Source organism: Oxyura jamaicensis, chromosome 5 (genome assembly GCF_011077185.1).
Source record: "Oxyura jamaicensis isolate SHBP4307 breed ruddy duck chromosome 5, BPBGC_Ojam_1.0, whole genome shotgun sequence".
In the NCBI taxonomy this organism is placed as follows: Eukaryota; Metazoa; Chordata; class Aves; order Anseriformes; family Anatidae; genus Oxyura; species Oxyura jamaicensis.
The window spans coordinates 25,630,887-25,650,021 of record NC_048897.1 but is presented as its reverse complement, the minus strand read 5'-3'; the positions used below and the strand labels follow the sequence as shown (position 1 = coordinate 25,650,021).

Here is a 19,135-nt window from a genome sequence, read left to right as displayed (position 1 = left end):
CGTTTTAACCTCAGCTAATAAGTTGTTGGGGTTTGAGGAGAAAATTAAATTTGGGCAACTCCAAAAGGAAGCCTGACCTGTGTGCTGAGAAAGCTACCTCCCACCTTTTTGCCAGCCCTGCAAGAATTCCTCCAGCAAAACCAGGGAGAGCAAAGCTGTGACATTCCTGAAATATCAGACACATACATTTGTGAGGAAGTAAAAAACAGGTTAAAAATACTTCATTGGGATAGCAACAACATAGCGTTACTTTTTTCTTTTCCTTAATAGAAGAGGCACTCCTTTCAGAGAAGGTTGTATGCAACCAGTACCCAAGTAGGACTCCAAGAACAGAGCCAAGAAAATGTAGGTGAAACAAGGCATTGAGTAACCCCCTGGGCAAGGCACAGGGTAGCATTTCATCAGTTTCTCCTTTCATGAAAGGGACAAGGGGAATAATTTTCCTTTCATCCTGTCCACATAGTGTAAAGGAAGCTGCAGCAGGTTTGGGGCCTGTCTATAGGAAGAAGGAAGAGGAGAAATGCAGGCTGCAAAGCCCAGCACTCCCCCTCGAAGTTACAAGCAGGCCAGTTCTTGCGTTCTGCCATTGTGATCATCCCTGACAGAGAAAGGAGGGAAGTGCAGAGGCACAGAAGGGAAAACAAAGAGCCCAGCTGTATGTGAACTCTGGGGGATGTCCATCAGGGTAGCCTAGCCATCCCACCACAGCTGGAAAACTTGGCTTGACTGAATTGCTTTAAATGCTTTCTATGTATTTACTCTTCCTGGATTTCTCTCTCCTACCCCAGTTTACGGCATCCTTCTCTCCCAGCTGCCAGAGCTGTCTGAGCTCCTGTAGAGCTAAACGCTTAATGACAACTGCAGAAGCCCCTAAAGTGAATTTACTGCCTTATAAATGACACACGAGTTTATTTTATGGTGAATATCAGTACCAAGACATGCATCTTTATTCCTCTGGGGCAGCACTGTTTACAGAAGACAAAGTCACTAGATCCAAATCCGTTGAGGGTATTCTGTGGTGTTTTGCAAAAAGAATACAAAGTGAACAGAAAAAACAATAAATTTTCCTTCGCTACTTCTAAGACCATAGGACAGAATCACTTTCCTTTTCTAGTGTCTCAAATACACTTCTTCATACTTCCTCACCCACCTGCTGGACAGAAAGCAGCCTCAAACTAAAATTGTGTAGGGACTCTTAGTGTTTCTCACCCTTTATCACAAGAGAAAATGTGCATAGGTAATCTAGAATAAGTAAGAAATAACCCAGGAAAATATCTGGATGCAGGTTCCCTCATCTCCTCCAAAAACTAGATGCAAGAAGGACAGCATGTATAAAACAGCCATAGTTAAGATTATACCTACTTGAGAAGACATCTGAAGGAATCTTTGCAAGGGATGGCTGAGGTTATGGACTCCCCATGACATGCTTCAGAAAACCTGGGCTTTGTCTCCACATCCATTCGTCAAACTATAGGCACCATTTGGTAGCTCCCGCAACATCAGTTGCTCATATTCTGCCCACATGGTAATTTTTTTCCTCTTCCTTTATCTGTCTTGCCAGTTCAGAGCATCATTCCCTGCAGATACTAGCACAGTCCAAGCCAGGTCTGAGGTTGCACAGGACTTTTAGGCACTGCTTTGAAAAAAAAGTCACTACTTGAGCATTAAATGACACTTAACATTTAGAACTAAAAAGCTGCACTGCCACTAATTAAGCTGCCTGACATGGTAGAAGAGCATTATCATTACTACCTCCTAATCCCTAGAAAAAAGACCGTAAGACATACAGATGTGTTTACATCATGCAGTTTCCCTGGCACTGCACAGTAGTAAAGGCAGATCTTGTTCAGAGCAAATGCTCCCCAAAATATCTCAGCAACCCAACTTATTATTATTATTTTTTTTTTAAATATGGCCAGTTTATTATTTCTTCCCCCTCTCCAGATAAACCATAACATGAACTGAACAGTTAAACCACCAAGAATCTGTCAAACAGACATAAAAAATGTGTGACTTAACTTAAAGCCAGTGATCTTTCAGCCTCAGGTTTGTATGCTTTTAAGACACTTACGAAAATAACAGCGAAAAGCAAGCCAAACTTTATGTTAAGTTTTCTATACAGGCCTTGTTATGCTTATTAGGAAAGCTTTAAGGGTTCAAGCACTGAAAAAGGTTAAAAGGTTTAGGTTGGTCAGGAAAGGTTTATGGTTAAATATCAGAAATGCTACTCTTTTGGGGCCTGTGCAGCCAAGCAAAAGAGCATGTGTGCGTTATAGACATAACTGTAGAACATTGTGCATTATACATGTATAAACTGGAGAACTTGCCTTCCCAGGCAGGGCTCCAGTGCCATGCACGGAATTACAACCCTGACATTTCTAGTGCAGCCATTTCCATTATCATGACCCCAGTGAGGTTACGGGGCTTGGGAAAAAAAAAAAAAAAAAAAAAAAAAGTCAATTTTGTCAAATAGTTATATTTTAAGGATGGGAAGTGCTGTAAGTAATCTAGATGGGACTACAGAAGGAAGGAGCCTGAGAATGGCGATCTTTAAGCATTTGCCAGTGCTTGAGATCTTCCACAGTACTCAGGGCCCATCTGCCAAGAGCTTCTACTCCAACAGAGACAAAGAGAATACACATGCCAATAATGTAAATACAGGAAAATCTGGAGACGTTGAGAGTCAAGAGATCAGAGTGCTATGGGACAGAGACTTCCTGGAAGGAGTGAGCTCAAGGAGAGATGGCTGTCAGGTTTGCAAGAGGAACACTAATATTAAAAAATGTATGAAAGGCGTCCTGGTAGTATTAATTGAAACAATAGTTAAGGTTGTCCTGTTAGTGAGATGGCGAGGGTAAAGAGCCTGTTCCCAAAGCCTCCTGCTGGCCAGCAGCCTCAGGAACAGAGGGGCTGACACGGCCTGAGGAGGAGAAGCATGTCACCATAAAAGTTATGAAAATATAAAAATAGTTCAGTGGTTTTTTTTGGTGGTGATTCTTGGACTCTGAATACTTTTCTGGTCACAACTAAACTCCCTGCTACAGCTACAAGACCAGCAGTCATCACATTTCTCTGTGCTGTACAAGCAAGAGTTGCTGTTTAAAACATCCATGTCAGCTACCTTTGCAAAGCCAGTTGTAAAACTATTTGAGCTGCACTTTACATCTCGTTATTGGTCACCAAAGTTCTGTATCAAAGTGAGAAAATATTATCCCTTTAGCAGGAAATAAGGGAACTGTGAAAGAAGAGTGATTCTGCCTAGAGAGACACAGAAAGCTGCAATTTTTTTGCCCTACATTCCTCGTGGAAGACTTTTTTTTTTTTTTTTATGAACAACTCCAGTATTTCAGTGGAAATCTAAAGTGACAGCAAAAATTAAAGGAGAAGAAATAAAGAAATAAATATTGAAGTAGCACTATAAAAATCCCCAAATGAAACACCTTTTTTTTTTTTTTTTTTTTTTTTTAAGAAATTCAGATAAAAAGTTGAACATAATATGTTCTGCCTGATCCAGACTGCAAGGTCATTAAATCTAGCTTATGCTGCATCCGCATAACCAAGTAGGTCCATTCATAGAGCTATGCATCCCTTTTTCCAGTGCTTGCAGGTACCTAAAACATTAGGTTTGCACAGCCATTAACACAAGATATCACCTGAGGCCTTACTACAACAGCCAGCGGCAGGTTTCTTCAGTCTTACTCCAGTGCTATGTCCATCATGTGGGAATTTCTCAAGGAGTATCTTAGCTCCAGACATGACATAAGATAAAGGGTAACCTGAGATGTCTTCTCCAAGGCATCTCCAAGCATTGATTGGAAAGAGCTGGGCTTGAGATAGTGAGAATGTAAGAACAGATCCTAAAAGGGTCAGAGAGAAGTGTTGTGATCTAGGGTGGCATCTTTACATGCCTCTACACTGCTCCAAGCATCTCTGCACTACACAGGATTCTTGTACCAAGCAGAGCAAGGGAAGGTTCTTCTGAAGGGTCCTGAAGCCCTGGTAATCTCATTGTTTGAAGAAAAGCATTATGCAGTAATTGATGTCTATGAATGATCACTCCACATCTCCCATCTGCCCACCCATGGTAACCAGCTTTTCACCACAACATTCAATTCACTGCAAATTTAGGTTGGTGTATTTGCCTTCTTTTCTCTATGCACCGTAGGTTTGCTACAGCTGGCAGATTACAGTCAGTGGTTGCAAACAGAAGCTCCACACAGTCATACTTGAGCTACTGAGTAGCCCACACTTCTCGTAGTAGAAGAGGTAAGTCTGGTATCCATCTGTCTTCAGAGACACAGCATTTATTCATACAACAGCCAAGTCCTGCCTCACTTTACCCCCAACCAACTGTGGTTGATACTCACATCTAAAATGATACTATAAATATTATAAAATAATACTATAAAAATAAGCTGCTACAATGTGTGTGACAGGCTACAGAACGTGCTACATTTGTAGTGTGATTACCCTTTCAGCAAGCACTTGGGTGTAGGGAGGAAACATTGCAAAACACCACGATCTGTTAGCACTAGTACATGCCTGTCACATTCATTCACACCTTAAAAGACAAAGCTCACCTCCAACCATTAAAAGCATCACCAAGTCAAGTAGCATAGGATTAGAAGATGTAGAAATAGTCTCAGAACAAACTGGTGGTAAGATGCTCCCTTAACTAAGTTACAGCTAAGGTCACAGACAAAGCTCATTTCTTTGACATTTTCAGCACGTAAAAAGAAAATTCTTTGACTTTTCAAAGCTGCTTACAATAAAAAGTGTTGTAAGCAGGGGTGAAGCCATGCTCGACTAGTTACTGTCTGACTAATTTTTGTGGGCGGTTAAGATGCCAGGCAAGACTTGCTTTGTCCTGGCAAGATGCGAATCTTTCTTGTACGCAGTGGGAAAGGCTCCACGATATGGCTCAGTGCCATGACTATTTAGATATTAAAATGGTGGATGTTGAAACTGGTCCCGAATGCGATGTTACGTGAACCCCATGTGCTAGCTGCCTGCTGACAGCACTTGGAGTGGTTCTTGCTGGGATCGCACCAAGTGCTCCTGTCGGCTGCCAAAGAAAGGAAGGTAAGGGAGAAAAAAAGGAAGGTGACGTGTAAAGGAAAAGCTGCAGACAGGTGTAAATGGGAAAAGTGTCCTGATTTCCTGTATTTCTGTAAGATTTATGCAGGCATCAATACATACACATGCACATTTCCTACATTTAGCATTCTCTTGAACATTATCCTCTTAGCACTTTGTAAATATAAGAACGTATAATATGTCTACACTGAGTTTGCTGTGTGGCAAGTCAGTTGACTGAAACTCCGAACAGAAAAGTGTTCTTTCTGGTGCAACAGCGTGAAACGTGCCTGAAGGTCGGCAATGGTGAATAACTTCCCGTAGATGGCAGCATTGGTGAGCATCACCAGCCACACCGCAGCTCCGGGTAGTTCAACTAATACCTACGATTTTTGTAGCACCTTTAACTGTTGGAAAGCAGGGTGTTTTTTGTTTGTTTGTTTTTTAAAAATCATTAATGATTCTGGACTCTTCACTGCTCTCGTTCACCGATATTTCTCTGATGCTGAGATCGTGCATTAAACAAACAATATTTGCACAGTACAAATACATAACAGACATGCATTTTGTTACAGCCCACCACATACAGAGGCACAGGAACGTGGTGCTGTGGCACCATTCAGGAGTTCAGAACTTCTGCACAAGAATTTATTTGAAAGCTAATACTTGTACTAATGAAGTATCAGCATGACATCATCAATTAAAACAAAGCACTTCTGACGTTCAGCTTAGGAAACAGAAGTGTTAAGTATTAGGGTTTCATTACTTGGACTTCTATGAGAGCAGAACAATTGCTTAAGTCAAAACATCAGAGCACTCTGCCAAAGAGCAGGACATGACAGTGTTAACATCTTGGACTTCTTCACTCCAGAGGAAAAAAAAAAAAAAAAAATGGTGTCTTTACACAAAATTTCCACCAGCTCTATCTTCAGTTTACTGTTTTACTTCACTGCAGAAACAGGCCAGTCTTTCACCTCTCCAGCATTTCTGGGTTTTCCTTGCTGCTGTGTTCCCTGAGGAATTTTGTAAAGTAAGCATCTAAATTCCTCAGTGTGGCTGGTAAATCAAGAATAAAACCTGACAGGGGTGTAATTTACACCTGGTGTAAATTCAGGCCATAAGAAAACTGTTTAGAAACCAAGTTATAAAACTCCAGCCAAACTGAAATATGGCAACTTTCATTATAAAAATACCTTTAATTGCCAGGGGAAGTAAGGGACTAGTGAGATATGAATATTGCAGAGAATGGGCTGTTCCACAAGTTCCTCAGTCATACTTGAGGAGAAATGCTGTGGATGTAAAATCTTGAAAACCCATACAGAGGATAGAAGTCCTCCCTATTTGATGCTAGCAGTGTTGAAACACACTGAAACAGCAAAGCAGGAAAACAAGCTGGTCAAGAGTGACCAAACAAAACCTCAAAGCCTTAAGAAAGAGTGAGAAAAACAGATTAAGCTGTTGTAAGGAACATGGAATTAAATGAACAGAATTCAGAGGAAAGATCCCATGGGAAAGAAGCTCATACGAGTCTCCAATCCTTAAAGGGTACCTTAGACACTAACTGCCCTAACATAGAAGTTGCAGGGACAAAGAGACCAAATCATGACTTCTTCAGCAGCCCTCCCCACAGAGAGGAAGCCTGTAGATATAAAACAACAGTACAGGTATACAGATATAATCAGGGAGGCCATGGCAGAAAGGGAAATACAACCAGCATGGAGAAAGATGACAAAGCTTGCCTTGTTAGAATAACAGAGAAAGGAAAACAAGTGAGGAATTGATTTACTACAAGGCAGTGAAGTCTCTTGCTAGATGTCATGAAGCCAGCATAGTTTTTAATAATTTTTTGCTTCAGTGTCTATTAAAAACCACTATGGATCAGGCAGTCAACATAATTAATAGCAATATATGGGAAAACCTCAGGATAGAATTCAGGAAGAACAAAATAGACTTGATACATCATTTGTAGTTGGATGATATTAATCCTGGAAAATTTAGGAGAATCTTCAGAGCCATCACAGGTGATCTCCAACAGCTTGTGCAGGACTGGAAAGTTTCTGGAAGACAGGAGAGTCATCCACACATTTTGAATGCAAAGATGGTATTCATCTTTGAAAAGGGAAAGAGAGGACTCAGAAGCATGACTTGCTTATGACTTGCTTAGTTCAACTTCAATTCCAACAGAAACCAACACAGACAAACAATTTGGAAGCACCCACCATGTAAATAATGAGGTAAGTAACAACCAGCATACATCTGTCACAAACGAATCACTTGAAGCATGTTTAAGTTTCTTTTTATGATACAGACAGACGACAAGCACAGGAAACCACATACTTTAACTCTGCTAAGGGCTTTAGCACCGTTTCACATGACCTCAAAAGCTAACCAGAAAAATATGGGTTGGATGAAAATGCTACAGAGTAGCTGTGATATTCATTGGAAAATGGCATCAGTAGCTGCAATAGTCATCAGGATTGGCTGGTCTATAGGAAAGAGAACTGAGAAAAGTAAGAAGAGTATTAGCTTCTGTAAAGAGAAAAAAAAGTCTACGCCCTTGGTAAACAGGTCAAGAAGCTCAAATCAGAGGAAGGTCCAGGTTAGAAGAGAGGAAAAATATTATTATAATAAAGTTAGCTGGAATAGATGCTAATGGAGAGTGAGGAATCAGCCCTGCCAGAGGTTTTAAGCAATCCAGTAAGACAAACACCTCTCAGATTTATCGCACAGTCAGTTCTCTCCTGAGGCTGAGGCATGGGCCAACTGACCTCTTGTGGTCCCTTTTTCACCTTGATTTTAACAATTCCTTAGAGAAGAATTATGTTAGTTTACTAGGATGCCCAGTAGCACAAAGGGGTAAACCAGTGCTAATGAACAGAAGTACAAATTGACTAGCTTCTCTCTCTTGCCCAGGCTGGAAAAAAAAAATTGAATACTCACCAAGAAAGGGGGGGGGGGGGGGAAGAGAGAGAGAAAATAAGTAGATAAAGCTGTTGAGCTGCTTTACTTTAGTAATCTCAGACATCATTAAAAAGAGATGTCACAGCATTAGGAGGGGCTCTGCCACACTGCAAAGGGCTGATGCTGCTCTGTGGTTTCATGGGGAAACAAGATGACCACCCAGCCACTGCACACACTTTTCCCTGTGTCTCCTGACACCAGCAGGCAGAGTTGGACAGCAATGTAATGAAAATAGAGGCAACATCACCTAATGAAGAGGGCATGGTCTGAGGTGCTGGATGCTTGGGTTGTGTTCTCAAGTTCAGCATATGATCTGATGAATACCATTACTGTGTGCTTTGCTTTAACCACCTATAAAAGGGGGAAGAATCCTACTTTCCTCTGAAATGTTTTCAAGTCCATAGGTAAAGTACACTATGTGACACCTACACCAGGTTCCATCAATTCATCAGTTAGGAAGGCAAAAGATTCCTCACGTTAAAATCACATCTGTACCTTCCTTTAAATCCCAAAGGACTTTCCAGCTCATATGAAGAGCCCCAGTTCAACGGTGGTCAATCCTGTTTTGGTCTACACAGTCTATGACATGAGACAAGCCATCCTGACATCTGTTATTATTCTGAGAAGACACTATAACTTCTGAAACTACCCAAAACCAAATAGAAAATAAAGGGAAAACACAACAGGAATAAAGATCCCCTAGCAACTGGGCAATAAAAAGCCAAAGTGGAAAGTATAAAGCAGCTACTTGCAAACAAGGAGCTTGCACTTTATCTGCCAGGACTAAAAGACTAACCTCAGGAAGGCATGCCAGGTGAAAGAAAAAGAAATCTATACAGGGGCAATAGCTCTGTGTCTAAGACCATTAGTAAGTATAGGCTGCAACAGGTTATTAAGCAGCTTGGCTTTGGGGGAAAAAAAAAAAAAAAGAAAAAAAAAAGTCTTTCAAAAACTGCAGGCTGAAATCTGACAGTGACTCTACTTAGTATAAAATACCAGAATTCCTCCTACTTGAACTAAAAGGTATGTCTTTGAATAATTGCAATTAAAAGAAGGCAAGTGGTAGCTAAACCTATGGCAGTGAATTTCAGCAAGCAGCTGTGGAATGCACTTTGTATTGCTACTTGGTCAAAGGGGGAGCACTCACATTGCTTGTTTGGAGAGAATGGGTGTGGGGAAGTCTGCCTGTGCCTCCTCTCTGAAGTGGTTGTATTTGGAGTATGAAAGTCTCATCTCTGGAGGACTGGAGAGGAAAAGCAGAGAAGCCACATCCCGTGGAATTTGGAGCCAGACCTGTTCTAGTTCTGTAACCTGTTTGAGGGGCCAAAAAGAACAAAATACAGAGAAACAACAACCAAGCTATCCTTCCAAAATTCATCAATGCCTTATTGATACCCTCTCCTTAGGCAACTTGACCGGCATATCATTTTTGTCCTGTCTTCATCAGGAGCAAGGACACAAAGCCCATTGCTTTCTCTGTGTTCCAGCCCATGCTATCTGGATGGGAGAGGTTGAATCCTTGTTTCCATACCTCCCTGCTATTTTCAAACCTTCTAAGTGATTAATAATCATCATTTGTGACCCACAGGGAAAAATAAAAGAGAATAAAAAATAAGTTGGAAGAGATATGGGAAAAGATTGAGGGGAGGAGGCTGTCTGAGCTGTTGATGGTTGTTATAACAGAAATGAAAAAGTTTGAGCTCTTAACACTCAAATTTCCAAGAAACACATGACGTTAGAGACACAGTCTGTGCTCATCAGCCCTTGCTTAAGTATTTTCTTTGGCTCCATGACTGTCCCTGGCCTGAGCTCCTGGCGCCGTGATGTCACTGAAAGAAGCCAACACCAGAGCCCTGGTAGGAGTGGTGGTCATCATGCTGGCTTTCTGGCACTGCCCCGGGTTAGTCATCAGCTCCCCGTTATCACAGTAACATGTCTACGGGGAACAGGCCAGCTTTTGGTTCTAACATTCTTATTTCCCTCATAAATGAGAGGAACTCTTATTTATTTGCTCTTTAAGTAAGAATCCAAAAGGACTCTGAAGGAGTTTGCAAATTGTGGGCACAACTCAGGCTGGAATAGGTGGGAAACAGCTTTGAATTCAAAGACAAAACTCATTAGTAAGTTGGTATTCCTGTACATCATCAGTGTTAACTAATAGTCTTACTTGGAGGACAAGCAAAAAAATCATTCACCTCCCTCCCTTAAAATAGGAGCGCGACCAGGAAGATTAAAGTGAAATATCCTGATATCTTATACACACACAATGCAAGGCCATGTATGTAGACTGGCAGTCATATAAGCATTGAAATAAAAGGCTGGATTTCTTAAACATCTCGGGGTGCTAAGGATGGAAAGACTGGGCCTTAGGGTGGCACTTCAGAAACTCAGGCCTAGTTGCTGGGTGTTCACAGCATCAGAATACCTGGCCCCACTTCACTAACGCTCACACTATTTGGAAGTGTCTCCTCTTCCTTTGGGGAAGGTCTGGCCAACAGACGAAGCCAGCCCAAGTCTTCTGAGGAGAGGATGGCTCACAGAAGGTGGCACAACCGCAGGCTGATCTCCAGAGAAGCAGCCGCACAGGTGGTGACAAACAGAGCTTCTGTCCCGTGTGGGACTCTTCTGCACAACCAGCTGGTAAGGGGTGTCTCAATGTTACTGGACAACCTTGTTCAAACACTGGGATGACACACTGAATTTGCCTCAAAGATGAGGCCAGAGTAACTCTTGACCTGTGAACAGCCTGTGGGAGTGCATGTATGTGTGCCAGCACATTTCTAGATGGGAACTACAGAGCTCTTCTCCACGCCTCTCACCTCCTCCTTCTGCCCTCCACTCCCTGTGGCGTAAGTCTTTGCAGAAACTCAGCATAGCTGCCATAAATACCAGTATTTCTTCCACAGTAGGCATTCAAGCTTGCCTGAGAACAGAATTTAAAATATAATTTAAAAAGCAAGCAAAATATTCTTAAACACAGACCATAAAGAGAAAAGAGTCTGCAGTTACTGCCAGGTGAGGTCAGCAATTTGTTTCAGTGGAGAAGGGGAGGAAACGGCAACCCTATGCCAAGCTCATTCAAGTACCACCTGGGCTGTTTAAGTGATTTCCAGCATCTTCCAGCCTCTAACCTTTAGCCTGCCTTTTACACCAGCTCTACCACAGCATAGAGTGTTCCTTGTCACCAAGTCCTCCTCTTGCTCTCTTATAATGGAAAACAGCTGTGGCAGGCATGTCCCAAACAAAGCCTTACACATTCCTGGTGGAACTGCCTCCTCACCGCCAAAACCCCCAGACTTTATATTTACTACAGAAAATTCGAAAAGACAACCACTTTTCCTCCTCCAAGCTGTAATTTCCTCCCTGACAGGCCTGTCAAATTTAAGATTTCATGTGCTATTCTTATCTTGAATCCCTGCTTACCCCCTGCCCCACAGCTTAGGAAAGCTGACATCCCTCCAGCACCATGAACATTGCTATAAGTAGCTTCTGTGGAGCAGAGCAGCACATTCTTCCTTCTCTAAAAAACACCACAGAGAGTGGTTTGAAGTAGAGATAGGAAAATCACTGCAGAGCAACAAGAATCTGACTGAACCTCACTACAACTTCTCACCAGGTAGAATCCTGATTAAAACAGGCAGGTGATGAACAGCTCTCCTCAGTTTCACTTTGCATCCCACTTTCTGACAGAAACTATTATGGCAAAATTCAGAGAGAAGGTTTGGGCATGTGGTATTTCAGGTCCAGTTCTGCAAACTGGAGAAGTCTGGGTGATTGCATTTAGGTTTTAGTACAGAAGAAAGTGCTGCATACCTACTGAACAGAAAGCTGGTGAAAATTTTACCCCTCCAGTTTGGCTGTGAAAGTCAAGTTGTGATATGGCCCTTGCTGGCACAAAAACAATTTAATTCCTTTTGGTGGATTGCACTCTGAGGAACCCAGGACAACACAAAGTGATTTGAACCACTCTACCAACCCCAGGAATCTATCATCTGCGATTTTTGCTACTCAAAGGAAAAAAAAAAAAAACACACATGTGCAAGCCATTGATATAGCCAAGACATACTGAATGATTTCAGGCACTAGCAGCACATTTCAGTGCACCCTCTTGTAATGTGGTGACTTTCAGAGCTGCTTAGGGATTTCTTTTTTTTTTTTTTTTTTTCCCCCTCCCAGAAAATACTAGTTCCTGCAACGCTGAGGTCCCGCCTGCCTTTTTGCTGCTCAATTCTCCTCCCACCCAGCAATCTCTATTTCAAGAGCAACCTGAGCTACCGGCAGCCAGAGCTAGGGAAAAGGAGCGGTGACCAGGCAGGGAGAAGCACTGGCACTCTACTTCCTTTCCTGACAATCTTTTCTCCAGTTTTCTGAGCTCCAGGCCAGCACCATAAGTTATCAAAATTCGTTCTAACATTATACAAAGAACTGAGGGAGAATGTGAAAGCGAGGCCAAGTAAAGGAGGGTCAAAAAGCAGGCTCTTCTCCCACAAGACCTTTCTTTACTGAGGACGCTACTTTAATAACTAGGATGTCTTAAGACTATCTCAAGGCTTGCTCTCCTGCAAGCTAGCTTCAGGTACTAATTTCCTTAACAGTGGGATTCTTGTGGCTTAGAAAGACAAGCTTTCTGTTAGCCTGACAGCCAAAGAACAAGTTTTCCTGCATTTTAACCCCTACCTTGCTCTCCTTCTCAGCCCAGCAGCATTGCTACATGGGCAGCATGCTTGACCAGCTGCCTTCCTGGAGAACATGAGCACACAAATAGAAGCAGGCCTCCAGGATTTCTCCTCTTGCTCCACCTACAGCAAAATTTGGCTGTCCTGTCCATCTCACCTAAGCTGGAAGGGCTACAAAAAGGCTGACATTTCTTCCCCTTACTTTAAAGGTCATGAATTTCACGCAAACAATGGTTTTCACAAGGGAAATGTTAGTTCTTTTGTCACTTCTGCAGACAATGCTGTTTCAATGCACAGAAACAGGTGGCTTAGATGCGAGGGGCTCACCTGTAACCAAACAAGCCTGAAGGTGTGCAAGGGACCCCATCCTTTCAGTTCTGCTTTGGAAATGGCTTCAGTGATTTAGGTCAAAGAAGGAAAAAAAAAATCCCTACTACCACATCTTTTCACCTAGGCCTTTGCCTTTTCCTCTCTAGGGATTCATTGGCTCTGTCTCTCCACCCAAGTACATCATAAGGACTGCTGTATAGGTCAGACTAAAGGTTCACCTCGCCTCTTTCTCCCTCCAGACAGAAGCCTGTCGGGATTTCTGTGGTTTACAGGAGTCAGAGAAAGCATGAGACAGATTGTGTATGGAACAATCCCTCCCCACCACACCCTCCTTACTCCTGATGATCAGCAAATCACTCCTGTATCCCACAAAGGTCGTTCTCACCAGAGTACCTAGAGGCCATAGCAGCAAATACCAGCATCCGTGGGACTTGCTAGAGCTTGTACTCACAGCTATATTTTGAGCAGGTAAGGCCATCCCAGCCCCATCTGCAAGCATCTCAAAGTTCACCTCCCACAGGGGTTCCCAGCCAATTCAGTGCAGTAGGTTGGCGAGCCTGTTAGCAGAAGTCCCCAGAGTAATAGTTTGTGAATACTTCCTCCTACCTATCCCTCCCAACATATTTTCATGGCTAACATCAAAATCTGATACTTAGACTTCTCCAGTATGAGGGTGCGCATAAATATATATGAAGCTTTAATACCACAGCACATGGAGCCAGCTCATTGCTGGCCTAAAACAAAACTGCCAATAAGATGGGATCAGGACAACCCATTTTGCATGGGCAGGGAAATGCCATCTCCTGTCCACTTGACCTCTGGCTGCAGCAAAAGCTGCAGCCACAAGCAATCTGCCTACTCCAGTGCCTCTGAGCTACCAGGTGGGTGGCCTTACAGAACAACCGAGTCAGAGCTCGTTTCTGGCCACCAGTTGACAATCAAAGCCAATCTCAGCAAAATCTACATAGGATGCAGTGGTCAACATTTGGCCTGTGATTTCCTGTGTTACACATAATTATATTATCCTTAATATAGAGGTAGGGCCACCATATGTTTTTCACATCCCCCTACTTATATCATCACTAGCACCCAGCTGTGCTCTACAGAAGATTCCCAGTAACTTTCCTGAGGTCAGATATGTAGAATAAGTAGCATGAGGAAGAGGAACAAAGCCCTTTCATTATTTTTATAGGCATAAATATAGCATTTATTTCAATTAAACCCGACACGTAACATTACTGAAACAGAATGTTGAGGGACTACAAAGAGCTCAGAATAAAGGTTTAGTACAGCAGCACCCTCCAGATACGACCGAGGTGAAAGAAGTGACAAGTGAGCAAGCCTGTATAAGGATGATGTGGACACATTTACAGAGTACAGGTGCAGCCATATTCCCCAGCCCTCCTGATTTCCCAGCACCAGGCATATGTACCAAGCAGGTTTCTACTACACACAGTAGGGAAGGCAAAATCCTTTCTCAAATTACATGCTGTCCCCTTCCCACAGGCAATTACTTCAGCAGCTGAAGTCTGTGGTTAATTTGTGCAGGAAACTGCAGCATCTCACCCCCTGTTTCAGCAGGAGATTTGTGGCATTGCAGAAAGGCAGGAGCAGCTGCTGCTGTATTTTAAAGAAAGTGTGCAGGACATTTCTCTGTGGGAAAGAAGTTATAGAATGGGGCAAGGAATAGTCACAGCTTCTATAAATGACAAAGGTTTGGTTGCTCCAAACTGTAATCACAGCAGACCTCACGAATTTTTCATTACCTTCATAAATTACCCTGTAAGAAACCTCCTTCCTAAAACCTTGTAAAATCCCGTAAAATATATTTGTCGTGTTGTTCCAACCACTGTCTATGAAGCGTCCTGGACAGAATGCTGGCACTTCCAGAGCAGCCTGTAACAGTTAAACCTGCAGGTCACTTTGGTCCCACTAAAACCCTGGAGAGCCATCTTTACAACATTTGGGCCAGAGCTGAGACAGCAGCTTTCCAGCTTCTGAAATCAATATTTTAGAAATATGTACGTAAGAGCAAGTGATAAAATACACACACCATTTACAGGAAGGGGAAAGAAGAGGCTGTTTTGCTTCTCTGAATGACTGCTATGCAGATTTTTTCAGCTGCAAGAACTCACTTCTACAAAGCACCAAAGGTTATTTAATCACAATCAATGCCATTAAATCAGGCCACATTAGGAAGAGAGGTAAGAGGTAGCAATAGCCTGTGCTGGGTATCTTTTGTAACTGCAGTAGCTTTAGCTCATCGGGCTTTATAACCTTACCCAGCACGTACAGGCATGCACACATGCAATACCTGCAGCAGAACCTGTGCCTTTCTGGTCAACGGTGGCCATCCTCAGGGTACAGCAGCACCTGGAAACGTTGCAGAGACGCTGGAGAGCCAAACCCAGGTCCTCCGAGAAATTTACCCTCCGTCTCCCTCTGGTGGCTCGGTGCAGCACTGTGACACCGAGCCCGAGGTTGGCAGAAGGCGGCAGGTTAGCACCCGCCTCTCCAAACAGCAGGTCAAGCTCCAAGGCACTGGCTCCTGGCAGCAAACAGGGATTTAAGCGAGTCATATGCAACTTAACTCAATTTTCAACATCACACCCTCCCTAAGACTTCAAGGAATCATGAATTTCCAATTAAAATATATAAATATAAAATTATATTTTTACTTGCCTTTAGGGATCACATCTCCCAGCGCTTCTCCGTAAGCTTTAAGATGAAAAATTTGACCCTTAAGTGATCACCTCATCTGTTTAGCTGGATGGAACTGTTCAGGTGAAATACCACATATGATGTGAGATTTGGCAGACTAGTTTGACTAGGGCCCAGCATTTAATGATTACTTTCTGTTGTGGAAACAGCAATCAAAGTGGATGAAAGGTTCTCAGACTACTCTGGCAGAGACAGTAATCCTGAATTCTCAAAGTTCAGGCAATCAAACCCCCAGACGCCACCTAACCATCCAGAAGCACACTCTTATTCCCCGGCACTAATCAATTGATTAAATTTAGCTAGCTTCATGAAGATAAGCCTCTGGTTTTTGTTCCTGAAAAATAAATACATAAATAAATAAATGTAGAAGTGGAGAACTACAAAGCAAACTGTTGGTTAAACACATCTTGTGATACAGAGTTTTGGTGCCCTTGGTGAAGACACACAGTACTGATTCCAGTGATCCCTACCTGCAGGATAAATGTCTACTGAAATTTGTCTTTCACAATGCAAAGCAAAGTGTGAAGTTATACAATACAGATGAGAAAGAAAAAAATAAAATAAAATAAAATAAAAAATCCACCTATTCAAAAAGGGGACTAACTTCCCTGAAGGAAAGGGTCAGGACCTAGACCAAACCACAGACTGAACAGGAGCCTGGACTGCAAACCAATTGCTATAATTTGTCTAGAAAAGGTCAATCTTATTCTAGGACTACAGGAGCAGTACACATTTGGTACTAGAAAAGAAGCACGCCGCAGGTCTGTGCAAACATAAGTGATAAGGAGGACATGGAGAACATTTTCTATTTCTCATGATGCAAGAGCTAACAGGGAGGGAGGGAGCAGTGGTTAAATTGCCAGGCAAGCACATCTGAAACAAGCTGTGGGAAATATGTTTTTTGTGTGGATAGCACGTAAATTGAGGAACTCAGTGTCACCAGATGCTTTGAAGATTAACCATAAAATTTGTCTAACTTCTTTTTCAACCAAGTAGCCCACCAAAGCCTATTAAACATGATGATGCAGATGCAACCTCCAGTTCAGGAAGTTTTTAAACCACTGATTGCTGAAAGCAGAGATAGACTTATGGATTAAGTATAGTAGGATCCTTACATTTTCCCTATTCATTACTGAGCAGCATGAAACACCTTATAGTGCACTGAACTGTTGTGTATGACTTGCTGTTAGGGTATTTTTCTACCACTGCAGATTTCATCCCTACCTTAGCAGAGTATTAATCTCTTCTAGGCCTCACGCTTACCCAAAATGCAAGCTAGTTAAAGGAAAATGAGTAATATTGATAGTTTAGGAATTACAATCAACAACAAAAAGTTAGAAAGAACATACTCGTTTTGCCTCACACAGGAAAGACTTGAGAAATATATAGCAAAATATCTTAAATATGTAAAAAATGAAATTAAAGAACATGGTTTAAGTTTTCTCCATTTGAAAAAAAAAATGAAATTCTGAATTTATTATAAGCAAGATTTCAGTTAATCAGTGCAATAAAACTTCATAACTGTAATGTTAGTTAAGCACTATTGTGGGCAACTTCAGTTAGACTGTGGAATCATCTTCACGTAGGATACAGGAACAGGTTTAGACAATTCATCAAAATGACTAGGTGTTCTATACAAGATGGCCTAGATATGCCTGACACTGCCTTTGGACAAAGGAAGAACTACGTTCATTTATTAAGTTTTTTTTCCTGCCTGCATGTCTAGGACATCCAAGGATTCAAGATGCTAAGAACAAAACTAGTGAAGACAAAAGCGTGCAAAGTGCAGACCAGGCAATGCACAAGTGGAGTCAGAGTTTCCCCCAGATGACAACCTCTGAGTATTTGTAAATAATACCTCTCTGGGTATTTCTAAAGCCTTGTGAGAATATCCAAAACAAATGTTATAGCCTATATTAGAAAGGCTTAGTAGCAAAAGTGGAGGTAAAGCTACATCTGAAGATAAGTAGCTGTGGAAAAAAAAAAAAAAAAGGAGAATGGAAGCAATCCTCTTTCCAGGGAAAGAGAGTTTTTCTTTACGGCCCACGTTCACTGTCACACCTCCACAATTCAAAACCCTGCAGCTTCCCTGTTTCATGCCCACCAGACAGGAAACAATGCCTTACAGCCAGTCACAGCTATGCAGAGCACCAGCTGGCCAGCCCACATCATGCTGCTTGGCAAAACAGATGCCAAGACACTGTCACAGCTGAGCTTTGCTGGTCTCATCCTCAGTAAGGGCACCAGTTTGTGTTTCTCTCTTCTACCTACTCAGGTCTTTCATTAGATTTATAGGTGCTTTACTACTGAGGCAGAAAGACCTCTGCCTAATTCATCGTCATTGATGACTAGGAAATAACTGATTCAGGTGGTGAGTAGTTCACCCACTGGTTTCAATGGGCTGTATCTTTCCTTTAGCCTGCTGAATAGAAGATTAAGGAATGACTTGACAACAGTCTAGATGCACCTGTGTTTCATAAGAGGGCCTTCTCTTACCACTGACACAGACATAATAAGCTCAAGTGGCCTCATACCGAAATCCTGACTAGAAACATAGCAGACCTTTTTAACATGGACCTTTACTAACCTTGTAACCTAGCTTAAAAAGTTGCAGATTCTCCCCCACCGGCCATTCTTGAATCAAAGTTAGATGATTTTCTAGAAGACATCTCATACAGGCTTGTGTTACACAGTCAACAAGGACTAACACGCTCACCTCAGTGCTTCTCATGGCTCTTCCTTCCTCAGCCCCTTCAGCCTGATGGTGCTGAGCTTCTAACTAATTGCAGCGGGCACAGTGCTTGTGGCTGGGCCTGCTTTTCACACAGGCATCCCATTATATCTGTGACCTTAATAATGGTGCAGACTTTCAACAAAAGTAGCATGGCACCTGTTCTGTGCCAGGACATTTTAGGTCATTTTCCACTTACTCTAATATTTTCTTCTTCAAAGAAAAGTACAACAGACTCAACCAGGCATGCCTCATGTCCTCCAACATCCTCCAGTTCCCCAACATCATGAACAACTTGCTTCTGGCACAATTTTCTTCCCCAGGCTAGCAACTGTGGTGCTTATAGCTAACAATCTATTAGCTATAATTAAACAGCAGGTGCTGCCTCAGGAATCAGCTGCTCTAATCTGTTGTAGCAAAATAGTGAAAACATCCTACATTTGGGAGATTTGAGTCAGATGGTGCAGAGACCATGGGTTAGCGGACAACAGATGAAATTACAGAGTGATCTTCAGTAGATCCAGTAGCATAGCTGCATTAAGCTGCAGGCCTTGATCCAGTGTGCAGAATGCAGAATTAAGTCAAAATAACCTCCAACAGCACTGCGTCAGACCAGTAGCGTTCACTATCCTAAAGCATG

At 42.3% G+C, this 19,135-nt stretch overlaps 1 long non-coding RNA gene across 1 annotated transcript; it reads right to left on the bottom strand.

Moving 5' to 3' along the window:
• Positions 1-925: 925 nt before the first annotated feature.
• On the bottom strand, positions 926-18,428 carry LOC118167743. Its single transcript, XR_004751251.1, has 3 exons — positions 18,352-18,428; positions 9,185-9,348; positions 926-1,633 (listed from the first exon to the last, which is right to left on the bottom strand). It is a non-coding gene; the product is annotated as an uncharacterized LOC118167743 (long non-coding RNA).
• Positions 18,429-19,135: the final 707 nt, after the last annotated feature.